The sequence below is a fragment of the Mauremys mutica genome, unplaced genomic scaffold, assembly GCF_020497125.1.
Source record: "Mauremys mutica isolate MM-2020 ecotype Southern unplaced genomic scaffold, ASM2049712v1 Super-Scaffold_100412, whole genome shotgun sequence".
Classification (NCBI taxonomy): Eukaryota; Metazoa; Chordata; order Testudines; family Geoemydidae; genus Mauremys; species Mauremys mutica.
Genome location: NW_025423335.1, coordinates 70,998 through 88,940, shown reverse-complemented (window position 1 = coordinate 88,940; position 17,943 = coordinate 70,998). Strand labels below are relative to the sequence as shown.

Sequence of the window (17,943 nt, the reverse complement as noted above, 5' to 3'; positions counted from 1 at the left end):
ATGCACACCGAGCACGTGTGCGTGTGCGCGTGCATCAATCACTTTGAGGCAAGGATGCCAACATTCATTTTCCGCCCTGCAACCGATGGGCCCCCTGTCACCTTGGCCAAGTCAGTTACTTTTGAGGATGCAGGGGAATATATTTGTCTCGCTGGGAATTCTATGGGGTTTTCACATCATTCTGCTTGGCTGATGGTTCTACCAGGTATTTCCTTCTGCGCTGTGCCCTTTCTTTCCTCTTGGTGATGCTTCAGTGTTCAATTTAGAAATGCCACAGCTCATCTGCTAAGCTGGCTCACAGCCATGTAGCTTGCTGCACAGTCTGTACGTGTATGTATAGACAATAGCCATGCCCTGATTATGAGTGGAACCCCCGTTTTTCACATTGCTATGTTTCTTCATGGACACAGTCACTGAGAGCCTGATCCAAAGTCCAATAAAGTCAGTGGAAAGACTCATTGAAATCAATAGGCTTTGGGGTGGAGCTTCAGTGGTTTCATATTCCCTTTGCCCACGAAGGATTAGTGTTCCCCCATGAGTTTTCTTCATTACTGTGCCCACGAGTGCAGCTGTACAACTGCTTTCAAGCCACGTGCACCCGCTTACCCAGCTCAGCATTTAGCCCAGAGTGAAGTGACTGTGTGAAAGGAAGCAGAGTAATTTCACTATAAGGAGTTCCACTGCTGATTAAAGAATCATGGGGCATCCTCTTTCTGTTAGTATGTTTTTGGTTTTGCCTTGACCCCTTGTAAATTCAGAAGTGCCTGGACTGAAGGGAGCAGGTGGGGAATCATTCTTGATTTGCGCTTTGCTTGAGGGGGGGTTGCAGGATTGAGCTCTGAGTGCATGATGCTAATTATGTTATAGCCATCAAAATGATTGCGCTCATGCCTGTTCAAGGGGCCTACGGGAAGTTCCGACTTTCTGGAATCCTGGGGTGGGATTTTTGCTAAAATTATTGAGATCATCTGTCCTTGCTTTACTTGTCTGAACAAAATATTTACATTATGAATTATAATATAATTAAGCCAAGTTTCCCATTTATCCTCCCCCAAGTATCGTGTTTTTAACCTCACCATACTTTGGAGACAGGCGTGATTCAGGTGGGATACACTGAAATCTTAGCTTGAGTTGCCCTGTTAATCCCTTGTCTGGGGCACATCTGTTGCCAGCATTGGAGTCAAAACTGATGAGTGAAATAGAGGAAGGGCCCGATCCTGCATTGTTTGCAATGTTGTAGGCATTCAGATTTGGCAGGGCTCCTGGGCCAAGTCCAACAGGGTTACGCATAGACAAAGATGTGTCCAACCTAGGCCTGATCCAATTCCCACTGAAGTCAATGGGAAGATTCCTATTGGTGACAGTGAGCTTTCGCTCAGGCCCTACCTGAATTTCTCGCACTACATGTGTACATGTTGGCTGCTGTCGCCTGTCCTCACTCCTCACTTCCGTCTCTTGTTACTCTACAGAGCTAGTGGAGGTGGATGATTCTGGCTCCATTTTTGCTGTGATCCTCCGCTGTGGGGTTGGCTTCATTTTCTTCTTCTTGGTGGTTGTCATCATGATTGTCTGTAGGGTGAAAATGACCAACAAAAAAGCCATGAACACCCCTACTGTACAGGTAACAGAAAGTAGATACAAGATTCCTATCCCCCCTATAGCCCCAACCTACCTTTACATTTCCTTTCTACGTTAGGAACGTGACCCTATGTTTTTACTCAGGCAACAATCCCATTAACATCAGCGGGCCCTTTGCCTGAATGAGGGTCAGGCCCCGTGTCTCAGTTTGTTTCACTTATTCATTTTTTTTTTCAGTGAAAACGTAGTGTGTGGCAGTTAACTCTCTTTTTAGTTTGCAGTTATTGTTTGTCAGAGGCCAGCAATTCCACAGAGCCCTGGGCTTACCTAGGACTAGTAAAGCAGACCCTTAAACCAGCCCTGCTGGCCACACGTAACAACACCCCAGGGAAAATGGACCTTCCAGAGAATAGCCTACAGTCCTGTGCCCGTAGCCAGCATGAAGGGGAGGAGTGGGAAAAGAAGTGTATTCCTGGTCCTGTTCCCACTGAAGTCACTCGCAAAACTTCCACTGATTTCTGTGGGTCCAGGATTGGGCCTTCTTTCCACAAGGGACAATGATGGCACTCTGTACAATAAAAATCCCATCCAGTCGTGCATCAGGGACTGGCACTGCAGAGCAGTAAGCGTAGGAATTAAAAAGGACTGCAAACCCTGCTGGTTCAGCCTCTCTGGCTGTAAACCACCTATTGGGACTGGAAAGCTGGGACTGACTCCATGGACACAAACACACTCCATGCATATAGGCCAGAACCGCTCTAAACTGATGTAGCTGGTGTAAATCAATAGAGTACTGTCTTCAGTGAGGCTGCTCTGGTTTACACTGGCTGAGGATCTGGCTCTGCATGCCTAGATAGATACACTCCCATAATATGAGACTGATATTTTTAATTTCCAGGTTACAATTGATTGTAAGTCTTCAATAATCAAAGATTAGTTCAAAGTGATTTTCTTGGCTGGTTCCTTTTCAAGCACCGCTGCATGTATCTGACACAGAGGCAGTTGGTAATAACATTTTATTTGCTCTATTGAAGCCGGTGTCATTGGAGTCAAACCCTTCCATGAATTCCGGTACCCCGCTGGTCAATCTCACCCACCTCTCATCCAGCGATGGGCTGAAGCTAGCAAATGTCTCAGAGCTCGAGCTGCCTGCTGATCCCAAGTGGGAATTAGCGAGATCTCGGTCAGTTAAACGTGTCGTTCTTCTGTCTTCATTCCAGTCCTCAGCCTGGTCACACATTAATTCATTTGTTTGTGTCTGTCACTTCAGCCTGACTCTGGGGAAACCTCTGGGTGAAGGTTGTTTTGGTCAAGTGGTGATGGCAGAAGCGACTGGGATCGATAAGGACAAACCAGACAAGGCCATCACTGTAGCTGTCAAGATGTTAAAAGGTACAGAGAACAGCACCATGAAGGAATGGCAGGAGTTGGGGCTGTTAGGCATTTGCCCTTGGCATTTATCTTGGTTTGGGGTTCATTTTTTATTTAAAAAATATGACTACATAAGAAGAGCAAACCTAAGGCCAAATTCTCCCTTTGGCTTCCATAACTGATGCTTGTTTCCACAGATTTCTGTTAGGGTGGATCACAGGAAGTGGTGAGTGTTATCTTAAGGGTAGCTGAGTAGATACAGCATTGGACTTGGCTACAGGAGACCTGGGTTCAGTTCCTAGCTCAACCACAGATTTCCTCTATGATGTTAGACAAGTCACTTTCTTTACCCTTTGTCAGAGCACCTGGCCTTTAAAATAGGGATAATGCTTCCCGATCTCATGGGTGTATTGAGTATAAAATCCATTCAGGGTTGTAAAGTGCTTGTCTACTTGGGTGATGAGGGTCATATAAGCACTTCAATAGATCTTCCTATCAAACGGAACCCTGGCCAAGCTTCCTGAGGCCTGGTCTACACTAGGACTTTAATTCGAATTTAGCAGCGTTAAATCGAATTAACCGTGCACCCGTCCACACCAGGAAGCCATTTAATTCGACATAGAGGGTTCTTTAGTTCGAATTCTGTACTCCTCCCCGACGAGGGGAGTAGCGCTAAATTCGACATGGCTATGTCGAATTAGGCTAGGTGTGGATGCAAATCGAACTTAGTAGCTCCGGGAGCTATCCCACACTGCACCACTCTGTTGACGCTCTGGACAGTAGTCCGAGCTTCGATGTTCTGACCAGCCACACAGGAGAAGCCCCGGGAAAATTTGAATTCCTTTTCCTGTCTGGACAGTTTGAATCTCATTTCGTGGTTGGACATCGGGGCGAGCTCAGCAGCACCGGCAGCAATGCAGAGCTCTCCAGCAGAGGAGTTCATGTAATCTCTGAATAGAAAGAGGGACCCAGCATAGACTGACCAGGAAGTCTTGGATCTGATCGGTGTGTGGGGCGAGGAGTCTGTGCTTTCGGAGCTGCGCTCCAAATAACGGAATGCAAAGACCTACGAGAAGATCTCCAAAGCCATGAGAGACGGAGGATACAGGCGGGATGCAACGCAGCGCCGCGTGAAAATCAAGGACCCCAGACAAGGCTACCAAAAAATCAAAGCGGCAAACGGACGCTACGGAGCCTGCCACCATTGCCCCACCAGTGACCATGGACTCTGACGATGGGACAGTGTTGACGGACAGTTCCTCGGCGATGTTCACGGACGGGGAAGATGAGGAAGGGTTTGTGGAGGACGAGGCAGGCGACAGCGCTTACAACGCTGGTTTCCCCGACAGCCAGGATCTCTTCATCACCGTCACGGAGATCCCCTACCAACCCTCCCCGGCCGTTAACCCGGACCCTGAATCAGGGGAAGGAGCAGTCGGTAAGTACTTTAAACATGTAAACTTTTATTCTTAATATAACAGGAAGCTGAAGTATGTGAAAAGGAGGTCTCTACATATATGGGGATAGAATAGAAATCCTCCTGGGAGATCTCCACGAAGCTCTCCTGGAGGTAATCGAAAAGCCTCCGCAGGAGGTTCCTGGGGAGAGCTGCCTTATTGGGTGCTCTGTGGTAGCACACTTTTCCGCGCCAGGCTTTCATGAGCATTGCCTCCCCGAGCACGGCTGCATAGGGCCCTGGTTTGTGCTGGCTTTCACGCAGCATGCGCTCTCTATCTCCTTCAGTGACCCTCCTCAGTGCGATCTCGCTCGGCGACTCCTGCATCTAATTAGGGGAATTACTGTAATGTTACGCCTGGTCCAAAGTATGTTTAAAAAATCTCCGGACAGACGGCGTAGCAGAGACTCAGCACGCTGCTGCGTGACAAGCGTAACGGAAAGCCAAAGAATCAAATGGACGCTCATGGAGGGAGGGGGGACTGAGGACGCAAGGTATGCCACAGTTCCTGCAGTCTCTGAAAAGCATTTGCATTCTTGGCTGATCTCCCAATACCTGTACGGTCAAACACATTGTCCACGGCGGTTCAGGGCATAGCTCGTCAATGTACCCCCCTCCCACACTCCCAGAAGGAAAAGGAAAAAAAATCGTCTCTTGACTCTTTTAAATGTCACCCTATGTGTACTGAATGCTGCTGGTAGACGTGATGCTGCGGCACTGTACTGTAGCATCCTTTCCCCCCTCCGCCTCATGGGTGGCTGACGGTGCAGTATGACTGATATCCGTCATCATCATCAGCCTTGCTGTAGATGGTGTAGTGCAATATGACTGGTACCCGTCCTCATCATCAGCCCATAAGTAGACGGCCTGCTAACCGTCTTCATCACAGCAACAGGGGGCTGAGCTCCATCAGCCCCCGCCCTTCATGTGTAAAGAAAAGATTCTGTACTGCCTGGACTGTCATAGCAGCAGGATGCTGTTTTCCTCTCCCACCACACTGCTTAATGTCCTGTCTGGACAATCATAGCAGCTGGAGGCTGCCTTCCCCTCATTTCATTTCAGTAACAAGTCACTGTTTCTTATTCCTGCATTCTTTATTACTTTAGCACACAAATCAGGGGACACTGCAACGGTAGCCCGGGAAGGCTGGGGGAGGAGGGAAGCAACAGGTGGGGTTGTTGCAGGAGCACCCCCTGTGAATGCCATGCAGCTCATCATTCCTGCATAATCTGACACGGAGCGGCTGTGCTCTCTGGTTCTCTGAAACACTGGATCTCTACTACACTAGCCCCATCTTCTATGCAGGAATTATTCTATTTTTAGATACCATAAAGGAGGGATTGACTCGGGGAGTCATTCCCAGTTTTGTCTTTTGCGCCCCCGGCTGATCTCGGCCAGGGGCACCTATGACAGCAGCAGAAGGTATAATGCAATACGGCTGGTAACCATCATTACCTTGCCAATTTACAATGGCATGGTAGATGGTACAATATGGCTGATAACCATCTGTGCTGTCATGCAAAAGCAAATGAATGCTGCTGTGTAGCGCTGCTGAATCGCCTCAGTCCGCGGCATCTAGTACACATACGGTGACAGTGACAAGAGGCAAAACAGGCTCCATGGTTGCCACGCTATGGCGTCTGCCAGGGCAATCCAGGGAAAACGGTCTCGAAATGATTGTCTGCCGTTGCTTTCCCGGAGGAAGGAATGAGTGACTACATGTATCCAGAACCACCCGCGACAATGAAATTTGCACCATCAGGCACTGGGATCTCAACCCGGAATTCCAAGGGTCGGGGGACACTGCGATGGGGTGGAACAGGGGCAGAGTTTATGCTTTCCGGATTGCCTGCTGCAGGAGTGCGGACGAGATAGGTGCTGTGCATGGTGTTGTTCACAGACACAGACTAGACTGTGTTCATTGTTCGCAGAAATGTATCTTTGCAAGGAATTCACTCCCTCTTTCCCATCACACAGCTTCGACTGTCTCCAGACCTGCCACAGCATCCCCCTCACAGAGGCTGGCAAAGATTAGGCGGCGAAAGAGAAAGACACGGGACGAGATGATCGCTGAAGTTATGGGGTGCTCCCGAGCCGAGGCGGACCAGCAGAGCCACTGGAGGGAGACCCTCTCTCTGTACCAGCGCTCACACAGCGAACGGGAGGAGAGGTGGCGTGAGGAAGACAAGCAGGTGACTCAAACGCTGCTTGGACTAATGAGGGAGCAAACGGACACGCTCCGGCGCCTTATGGATGTTCTGCAGGACCGCAGCCAGGAGGACAGAGCCCCCCCGCAGTGTATCTGCAACCGCCCTCCCCCGCCACAAAGTCCCATACCTCCCGTCACCCAAAGTAACCAGAAGGAGTGGTGCCAGGGGCCGTGAAAACTGTCACTGCACCCCAGCCGAGTGCTCAAGTTCACAGAAGCTCTCATACCCTAATTTTTGAGAATTCCTTCCCTTCCGGACTCATCCTAGCCCCAATCCCAGTTTCATCCCCTGACTGTCTGGTTAATTATTAAAAATAATTTGCTGTTAATTACTGTTTCCGTCATGCTTTTTTACACAATGCTGCGTTTGAAGGGGTGGGTGGGGAAGGGGGTAGGGTATTGCATAGGACAGTCACCTTTAGCAGGGTACAGAGACGGGGGCAGGATCAGCAGCAGGTCACACACACAGTGCAGTCAGTAGGCACCCTGGTCGGTATGGGAGGTGGTTTGCAGGTTCTGTGTGGGTGGGGGGGGGTACGTGACTTTGTAGCGGGGGAGAGGGGTTACAGATCTCATGCAACAGTCCCTGTCCTGGACCACAGAGCCACGCAGCAGAGGAATCTGTATCCGTCCTCCCCCGCCACAAGGCCACATAGCCCCCGCACACAGAGTCCCAAAAAGGAGGGATGGCAGGCTCCGTTGAAACAACCGGTCCAGCACTGCAGACCGCTCTGGGAGCAGGAGCCTGTCATTCCTCGAGTTTAGAGGTGGTCTTTACATCGCCGCACACCCTACCCAGCACAGTCTGCGTCCCAGTTTCAACCCTTTAATGCAAAGTCATCAATAAAGAAACCTTTGTAAAGTTACAGTGGAACATGTATTTTATTTTTAAACGTGTGTTGGAAGTGGGGGAAGCAGGGTGGACGGGGTATGTAACTGCAGATGCTGGTCAACAGTAACTTGGTAAAGAAACAGGGGCAGGTTCAGCTTCTCTGTAAAGAAACTGAACAGTCACAGGTCACGCTGCTCGCTGCTCGCTGGTACTTGAAGAGTTCCTTGTCGCTGTGCAAGGTGCCTGCATAGGGCTTCACGAGGCAGGGCATTAGCGGGTAGGCTGGGTCCCCGAGGATCTCTATAGGCATCTGCACATCCCCAAGAGTTATTTTGTGGTCCGGGAAGAAACTACCTTCCTGCAGGCGTCTAAACAGACAAGAGTTCCTGAAAACACGCACGTCATGAACTTTGCCTGGCCACCCGACGTTGATGTTGGTAAAACGTCCCCCATGGTCCACCAGTGCTCACAGCACCATTGAAAAGTAGCCTGATTTCTCAGCAGCTGACTGTGGAAGAGGTGGACGATAAAGTGCGAGGAGTTGATAACGGCCATAACTGCCGCGGGCTCCGTGCTCGCAGTGCTGTGGTGCCCGTGCTGTCACTGAGCAGAAAAGTGCACGAACAGATTGCCCGCAGGCGCTTTCTGGGAGGGAGGGAGGGCGTGATTGACGGTTCAATGATGACAGTTACCCAAAACCACCCTCGACACATTTTTTCCCCCAGCAGGCATTGGGGGGAAATCCCAGAATTCCAATGGGCAGCGGGGAGTGCGGGAACTGTGGGATAGCTTCCCACAGTGCACCGCTTCCAAATTCGACGCTGGCCCCGTTACTGTGGACTCACACAGTCGAATTAGTGTTTTTAGTGTGGATACACAAATTCGACTTCATAAGGTCGATTCCACAAATTCGACTTAAGTTGATTCGAAATAGTCTTGTAGTGTAGACATACCCTGAGACTACATCTCAACAGTTTAAGAAGAGGCAAAACAATGAGATTGGTTGGGCTTCTCCAGATTCTCCTGTTTTCCCTGCCTAAAGCACTGAAGCTGCAGTGACTTGACTAGCTGTGGAAAACACCTGGAGGGGAGTGGCATGGCTAAGCCAAAGCAAGAAGTGCTGAGGTGCTGCACAGTATTAATACTAACACCAAATGAAAAATTTTTCCATGAGAAAGTGGGGTTTGACAAAACCTCATTGGTCAATTTTGATTAAACTTTTTTTTGATGGGGAAGATTTCAACATTGCCAAACTGAAACATTTTGATGTTTTATGTTTTGGTTTGATTTTGAAAACTAAAAAACAAAATTGGTTTTCCAATTTATTCTGGGGGCTTTTACCCCACGATTCCAGACATATTTTACCTGCCCCTGATTCTTTTTGCAGTACCAAAAAATGGGAAAAAGTTTGTTTGTATGGATGTAAAAAGGTGGGGTAGAGTGGCGGTGAAGCCCAAAAAATCCTAAAACTGAAGTTGACAATCCAATTTTTTTTTCAGTTTCTAAACATCAAAACAAAACTCACAATGTTTTATTTCCGTGTCAAAATTTTTCAGAACTTTTTGTTTGGCAACAAGTTTTGATGTTTCAAGTTTTCACCCTGATTTGGGACAAAAGCAAATAGAGCGGTTAAGCACTGGAATAAATTGCCTGGGGGGCGGGGGTGGAATCTCCATCATTGGGGATTTTTAAGAGTAGGCTGGACAAACACCTGTCAGGGATGGTCTAGATAATACTTAGTCCTGCATGAGTGCAGGGAACTGGACTAGATGACCTCTCGAGGTCCCTTCCAGTTCTGTGATTCCTGATTAACATTTCCTGCAGGATGACCAGCTCTCAGAAATGCTCAGATGGCCACATGGCCAGCCTCCGTTCACTGAGTGTATAACATACTGTATAGTACTAATGCAATCTAGTTATGCTTTTACTCTCTAGACTCTAAGCCCTGGTCTACACACACCCCCTATTTCGAACTAGGGTACGCAAATTCAGCTACGTGAATAACGTAGCTGAATTCGAACTACCCTAGTTCGAAAACTTACCCGTCCAGACGGCGGGGAAGCGACGTCCGCGGCTTGCAGGTCGACTCCGGCAACTCCTCCTGACGCGGTGGAGTACCGGAGTTCGACCTAGCGCTTCCGGAGTTCGAACTATCGCGTCTAGATCAGACGCGATAGTTCGAACTCCGAGCAGTCGAACTCCCCGCGTTGGAAGGGAAGGTAAGTGTAGACCAGGGCTAAGAAACGCCTATTCCCTTCCTAACAGTTTCTTTCTCTTTTTTCCCCCCGTCTTCTCCAGATGATGCTACTGGCGAGGATCTTTCTGACCTGGTGTCCGAAATGGAAATGTTGAAAATGATTGGGAGCCACAAAAATATCATTAACCTCCTAGGCGCCTGCACGCAGGATGGTATGTTTCAGAGAGGCCATATGCTTCCATCGTACTTCATGATTTCAGTGGGAAGCAGTCCCATTCTGCTCTGTGGTGCACACCGTACTAGCTCAGCCTTATGTGTACACAGTTGCTTTTCCATACCTCTACTGCAGGTTTCTGGCCCAGCAAGCAGAGGGGTTTCCTCCTGTAATGTAATATTGTGCTCCTGGAGCCTCTTATTCAGGCTGTGTAGAGGCCAGGAGGATTTCACCCTTTCTTCATGCATCTGAATTAGCCACAAGATTAATTGTGTGCACAGACATAACTAACTGCTTTGCTCAGTGAGAAGTTGGGTGGCTTTTAGATGTTGGAGCAAATATATATATGGCTCTACCTGTTATCGATACTGGTTTTTCAAAAGCTTTTCCTTATTGTCCTCCTTTTTTGGGAAAAAAATGGAGCTGGAAGCAGAGAGAGTGGTGGTTTGACTGTCATTTATTATTATTTACTCCCTGAATGCCCAAAATATGCTGGCTTTGAGTCCCAGCCCTGTGGGTTTAGGCAATTCACATAATACTCTCTATGTCTAAGCCTTCCCAGCCATCAAACGGAAAGGATAATGCTCGCCCACAGGGCAGTGAGGCAGTTGAGTTAATGTTTGTGTGTCGGTTCTGAAGAGAGATGTTTGTCAGTGGCCGCTTGGCTAGGGAACCTGACCTGAGTCCTGTCCCTATCTAACCTTCTTAGGTACTTCGGTGGCCCTCAATACTATAGTATCTGAGCACCTCATAGTCTTTAATTCATTTACCCCCAGAACACCCCTGTGCGGTAGGGAAGTTCACAGATGGGGAACTGAGGCACAGAGACAAAGTGACACACCCAGGGTCACACAGGAACTTTGTGGCAGAGCTGGGACTTGAATTTGCATTTCCTAAGCTAGTGTTCTAACCATTGGCCCTTCCTCTTCAGTGCTACATTTGCTGCTGACCTGCCTCATAGACTCTGCATCAGAAGGGACCGTCATGATCATCTAGTCTGACCTCCTGCACAACGCAGGCCACAGAATCTCACCCACCCACTCCTGTAACAAACCCCTAACCTATGTCTGAGTTATTGAAGTCCTCAAATTGTGGTTTGAAGACCTCAAGCTGCAGAGAATCCTCCAGCAAGTGACCTGTGCCCCATGCTGCAGAGGAAGGCGAAAAACCTCCAGGGCCTCTGCCAATCTGCCTTGGAGGAAAATTCCTTCCCGACCCCAAATATGGCGATCAGCTAAACCCTGAGCATGTGGGCAAGACTCACCAGCCAGCACCCAGGAAAGAATTCTCTGTAGTAACTCAGATCACACCCCATCTAACATCCCATCACAGACCATTGGGTATATTTACCTGCTAATAATCAAAGATCAATTAATTGCCAAAATTAGGCTATCCCATCATACCATCCCCTCCATAAATTTATCAAGCTTAGTCTTGAAGCCAGATATGTCCTTTGTCTCCACTACTCCCCTTGGAAGGCTGTGTCATAAATAAACAGATCAGGGTTAAGGTCTCTTTTACCTGTAAAGGGTTAACATGCAGTACCTGATGACCACCTGACCAGAGGACCAATCAGAGACAAGATTTTTTCAAATCTCTGTGGAGGGAAGCCTTTGTCTGTGTTCTTTGTTAAAAAGCTCTTTTTTGGATCTAAGAGAGGACAGTCATGTCTCCAAGTTCTCCTGGAGTAGTTTCTACTATTTAATAGTGAGTATTAATTAGAAAGGCGAATTAGTCTTATAATTTGATTTCTACATTTGCAATTGTGTGTTTTGCTAAAGAAAATTCTTTATTCCTGTTTACTGTTACTTTGCTTTCACTGAGAAAGCAGGGGGAATGGTTTATTTCTCCTGGGTGTAAGAACTCCATGGATTTGGGGCTCTTGGAATCCCCTAGGATTTTGGGGAAGGACTGTGTCTCAATCCATATTTCCTGATTGAGTGGTGGCAGCTTACTAGATCTAAACTAGGATTTTAGTTTAGAGGAAAACCAAGTCAGGTCCCCACATTGGAGCCCAACAGTTCCAAGTGGGGGTGAGACCATGACAGTGCCCTTGTGGCTGAGTGAATATGCTGATGGAACATTCCCTTTGTCTTCCTAATTACAGGGTCGGCTGCCTGTGAAATGGATGGCTCTAGAAGCATTGTTTGATGGGGTCTACACTCACCAGAGCGATGTGTAAGCATTATTTGTATTCTCTCTTCTGTAAATTTCACATGCTGTAGCTTCAGTGATCCAAAATCGTAGTTTCAGCACGTAGGTAATGCAGCAATGGACACGTCAGTTTACCTAAATTAGAGAGAGAGAAAGAGACACACAATCTCTATTTTAAAAAAGAAAATGGAGGCAAAATATATTTTGAAAAAGTGGACTTTTAAATGTAGCACAGCAGCAGTGCCAAGGCATTTAACATTAGATCTGTGCTGATTTTTGTAGGGGGTGTTTCTTCCAGTCCGGCCAGTGAAATAAGGGTTGTAACAAGCAAGCTTTGCTATCAGCTTGCACAGTGGCCTGTGGTTCCTAGCCTGTGATTCAGTGAAGCTGGGCATGAATCATTGGATTTGTTCCGTTCAGTGGAGCTGGTGGAAGACCTAACGAAGAGCCAGGGGTAATAAATGGGCTGTCACCTATCTGATTAAATGCTGATTTCAGTTTCAGACGTGGTGCCTGGGAGTTCTTTGCTAGTGAGTTGGATCAGCAGAGATCTCCAAGTAACTAGTGAAAATGGCCTAGGCAATTAGTCATGCTATTGACGGCTGTGTTAGCTGTGCATGGCTGCACTGAAATAAAGCAAAAAAACAAACAAACTGAAAAACCTCATTGAATTTTAAACATCTTTCTTTGGTTCCCAGCTGGTCTTTTGGAGTGCTGCTATGGGAGATCTTTACTTTGGGGGGGGTCTCCATATCCGGGAATTCCAAGCAAGGAACTCTTCAAATTCTTAAAAGAAGGCAATCGGCTGGACAAGCCAGCAAACTGCACTCATGACCTGTAAGTGAGGGAGGGAGTAGCTTTATGGCTTCATTTCTAGAAACCTTGGCTGACGCACGAGTTTATTTTCCTTCTTAATTCAGTTTCTCCAGGGTGTGTGTGTGTATAAATATTGCTGCCCATTCCTTTGTCTGACCCCCACTTACTACTGTTTAGCTGGTCCTGCTGTGCGATTGTCCGGCTGGCTCCAGATAGACTTACCGAGCCTGATGCATTTAGACTCATTACATCACCGACAGTCAAAATATGCAGCTACGCTTGCTATGCTTGGTCGATTCATGTCAACCCATGCCCAGCTCAGGTCTGTGGATTTGCCTAGGGAGGCTCAGGCATAAGCAGACTAAGCAATCGCTTAGGTCCCCAAGCAGTATTTGTTGGGGTGGAGCAGGGGAAGAGGATAGTCCTTCTTTGAGCCCCCAGTGGGCTAGCACTGCCTCTGGTGACTTACCCTTCGAATGCAGCATTTCCTGCCTGATGTATTTGTCTGATTGCAGCAGTACTCCGCTCCCGGCACGTTGGCCACTGTGCGGGCAAGAAACACTTTCTCTGGCCCTGAGACCATTGCTAGGAGGCCGGTTCTGAGCCTCTGAAAATGGCATCATTACGTTTAGTTTCCTTCCTTGTTGTTTCAACTTCAGTAACTCCCTAAACAAATGTGAATTAAGTAACATTTAATTGCCTGCGTGTAACTCCAGTCAGTACGCTGGGACTGAGGCAGGACGAATCACTATTCGGTGAGTGTCGTGCTAGCAGTACTCCATTTTAAGCCTGTTGTCTCGCCATTCCCGGCTGTTGTCTCTTAACTCTTCCCTGGTCCTGTTGGCTTTGCCTACTCCACACTGTGGACAAAACTGCTGTAGGCAAAGCTTTCCCTGCTGTATGTTGGATTTCAAAGCAGACCAATCTGTATGAAATTGGTATTTGCTCTTGTTTCATAAGTGCTGCATCTCTGTGGGAGGACGCCCTCTCCTGTAAACATCATTGGTTCCTGCTTCAGGGAGAGGGCACTCAAGACCAATAGGCCCTGATGAGTGTCCTCTTGCTCCTAGCAAAGTGACAGGGCGAGAGCCAGGCCTTAGCATTGTTTACCATACAAACCAGATTTCCGACTAGGACATTAGGGGCTTCTGTTTGGATAATCCAATGGCTTCCTAGTCAAATGTGACAGTTTATGGCTAGCTTTGTGATTTGCAGGTCACCCACCTTATTGTAAAGGGGTGTGCGTGCATGTCAAAGAAGTTGAAGTGTGAATTTCCTCCTCCTTGATTTCCCTTTGGGGCCTCTGGTCCTGCTGCCAAGGCCATGAATGCTGGGGCTACATAGAGCACCAAGCCATTGGCAACCTTAGGCCTATGCTCCCAATGCCATTGCCAAGGACTGTGTGATAGACAGCTACAGTAATAAAACTCCTGATAGACCCAGCTGCCTTTCTCAGTACTCTGTAGCCTGGGCTTTCCCTCCCTCTTCACACCCAGTTTCCATACCTGCCCCTCTTGGGCTCCGGCACTGTGGGTTCCTAAGGCCCCGTGCTGGAGAGGTTTACCTAGGGGATCCCCTTTCTTTACTTCTGCTGCAGGCATACCAGCTGGGTTGTGTTACGCCCTGTAGCAATGCACAGACTGGTGGCTGTATCTGGGCTGGGCAGTGGGTTCAGGCACAGAAGGAGCTGCATGTCTCACTTTGTTTAGAGCAATGCAAAGGAGTGGGGGCTGGTTCTGCCCCAGCAGGTGCATGGGCCAAAGCCTGGCTGTGCTGGGACATGTAGATCTGCACACGTGCTCTTCTCTCTCCCCCACCCCATCACAGGGAAGGCCTCTTGCTCTTTGTTCTCCTCAGGTACATGATCATGAAGGAGTGCTGGCATGTAGTCCCATCGGAACGGCCAACCTTTAAGCAGCTAGTGGAAGACCTGGATAGGGTCCTGACTGTAACACCAACGGAGGTAAGTGTTTCTCTCTGGCTAAAGATCAGTCCTGAGCAGAGATGGGCCTGAACCAGAGCCCTGCAGTTGAGCTCTGGAGGTGGCTTGAAATTCAGACCTGGCCCCTATCTTTATAATTGGCTAAGCCAAAATCCCAGATCCCCAAACCCTCATGCTTTGGGGGTGTTCAAAACCCAGCTCTGGCATCCCCAGCTCTAACCCTAATGCTTGTGGTAACTGAAAAGTGTTGCAGCATCATTAGCTATCTCTCCTCCCTCACCCCCGACCATGTAACCATGTGACTTCTCTCCTTGCAGGAGTACCTTGACCTTCTCCGTGCCATTTGAGCAGTATTCCCCCGCCCGCCAGGACACACACAGCACCCACTCTTCGGGAGACTATTGCGCAATGAAGGCTGTTCCGTGAAACTGCTTGGTAATTCAAGAAGCTTTTTGTTGTTGAGCCATAGAAGTTTGGGGTTATTTTTTTCCCCATTTTGCTGTATAAGAAGTCTAAAAGCACTGTTTCTCCTGAAGGAACTAATCTCTAGCCAAGATGATTTGAGATATATATATATATATATATATATATATAAAAAAAAAAACCACCCCCCTGTTAAATGTAGGGGTGCTGACTTCTGGACCTCCGGGAATGGATTATCGAGTGCCAGAGTTGCCATTCTGTGCCTGCAATATAAAGAAGAGGAAAAAAACCCTTTCTTTTTCTGGGGAGGAGAAGTGTAAAGAATGTAGAAATTCTTTGCTTATGCAATCTGTTCATGAACCTTTTTGGTGAAGCTGAAGAGACACATTGCCTGCAGGGATTAATATATTTATATAAGTAGCTGTATTTTTTTGGTTGTTTTTTTTTTTATAGTCACTTGATCATTACCCAGCTACTTATATAAAAAAAACCTCCCCCCCCCCACAAAAATCCCTTTTTTTGACATAGTCACAATCTCAAAGGAGTTAATGGTTTGGTGGCAGGTCATAACCCTCTCTTGCACTTGGGCTGCGGGTGACTGGTGTATACAGAAGAGTCAGAACATTCCAAACGGAAGGGCAAATGCATGAAAGTCATTGTAATGTGTTCATTTTGGGGGTCATAGAGAGGAAAGCGTCAAAGTGGTGGGTATAAAGGTACCACATGTCTCCAGGGAATTGCTAAATAATTAAATCAGAAGCAGAATTATGGTATGTCTATACTACCCACCGGATCGGCGGGCAGCGATTGATCCAGCGGGGGTCGATTTATCACGTCTAGTCTAGACACGATAAATCAACCCCCAAGCACTCTCCCATTGACTCCTGTACTCCAGCGCCGCGAGAGGCACAGGCAGAGTCGACGGGGGAGCGGCAGCAGTTGACTCACTGAAGTGAAGTGAAGACACTGCGGTGAGTAGATCTAAGTCCGTCGACTTCAGTACATTATTCATGTAGCTGAAGTTGCGTAACTTAGGCTGCTGCAGCGGCCCAAGCTCTGCAAAGCCAGTGAGTGGACTCGGGGCGGAAGCCACCAGGATGGGATGGGGTGGGGTGGGGAGGGGAGGGGAGGGCTCGCGGGGGGGCTGTGCACCCTCCAGGGGAGTTCAGGAGGCAGGGAGAGAGGAACCTGTTCTGGGGAGCAGCCCCTGGGCACGGCTGGCCCCTGGGGTCTATAAAGGCTTATTGGGATTTGCCCCTCAATGAAGTGAAGTGCAAGGGGCGGGAGCGCAAGGTGGAAGTTTTGCCCAGGGTTTTGCCCTGCCTCAGGGGGTGCGTGCACCCCAGGTGAAGAACCACTGCACTAAACTGATATCTGCATTTTAATTTAATTTTAAATGAAGCTTCTTAAACATTTTAATAAACTTGTTTACTTTACATACAACAATAGTTTATAGACTTACATAGAGAGACCTTCCAAAAATGTTAATGTGTATTACCAGCACGCGAAACCTGAAATTAGAGTGAATAAATGAAGACTCGGCACACCACTTCTGAAAGGTTGCTGACCCCTGATCTAGACCATTCCTGGCAGGTGTTTGTCAGGTGCCTGACCCCCCCGACCAGTCAATTTTTGCCCCCTGCTCAGAACCTGGCTGCCCCCCTCCTCTGATTTGCCCCCTTTGCCTCTTTTTAACCCCTGTAAAAAGCACTCGGCACAATCTTACACTTCGTAAGGGCAGGATGAAGGGCAGTGGCTTCAGCAGATGTTACTGAGCATGCTCACTTCACCATAAGTAGCACATTCCTACAGGAAGCAGGTTTCTGTACTGCACCTGCGGGAGAGTTAATTAATCCACCCCAATGGGTGATAGCAGCTATGTCTGTGGGAGCAGCTCAAAAAATAAATAAATTCCAATTGACGCTCCTTCGGCAGGAGGCAGGCAAATGGGAAATGCCAGCCTGAGGGATTTTCCTGGCAGATAAGATTTCCAACTCTCCCGGACCAGATGCCATTGCCACAAATGGTGTTTGCTCCAGGAGAATTGGCAACCCTAGTGTAAGATGAAAAATTTTCCCCACAGACCCTAGAAGAGGCTGAAAAGCTGAAGAACAATCAGCTCTGGTCTGAGCATGAGCAGCAGGTATAACAGGCCAGGGGAAGGGAGGTTAAGCAACGGTGGTTGAAGCATGAAGGGACATAGGAATCTTTAGCGCATCTGGCATGTAAATACCTTGCGATTCCGGCTGCAACAGTGTCATGAGATTGACACTTTGAACTTGCAGCATTACCTCCTGCAAATGGAAACAAACCTCTTTGTTTAAGCAATTGGCTGAACAAGAAGTAGCACTGGGTGGAGTTATGGACTCTGAAATTTTACATTGGTTAATTTTTGAATAAAGGTATTTTTTACATAATTCTACATTTGTAAGTTCAGCTTTCATGATAAAGGGATTGCACAACAGTGCTTGTAATAGGTGAATTGAAAAATATGATTTCTTTTGGGGGTGTTTTTAAGTGCAAATACTTGTAATTAAAAAAATAAAGGGATCTCTGTACACTTTGTATTCTGTGTTGTAATTGAAATCAATATACAGTAACTACTCACTTAAAGTTTTTCTCTGCAACCAGGAAAGCCAGAAACTTCCTTTGTTTAGGAAAGGAAAGCCAAGAGTCTCACCTCATCACATGCTTCCCGGAGCTGGGGCTTTCACAAACACACCAAATACAATGAGACTCATTATAAAATCA

The 17,943-nt window shown here is 47.8% G+C and overlaps 1 pseudogene; it reads left to right on the top strand.

The window, feature by feature from the left end:
- On the top strand, nucleotides 1–15,195 carry LOC123361211 (annotated as a pseudogene).
- The last annotated feature ends 2,748 nt before the right edge of the window (nucleotides 15,196–17,943 follow it).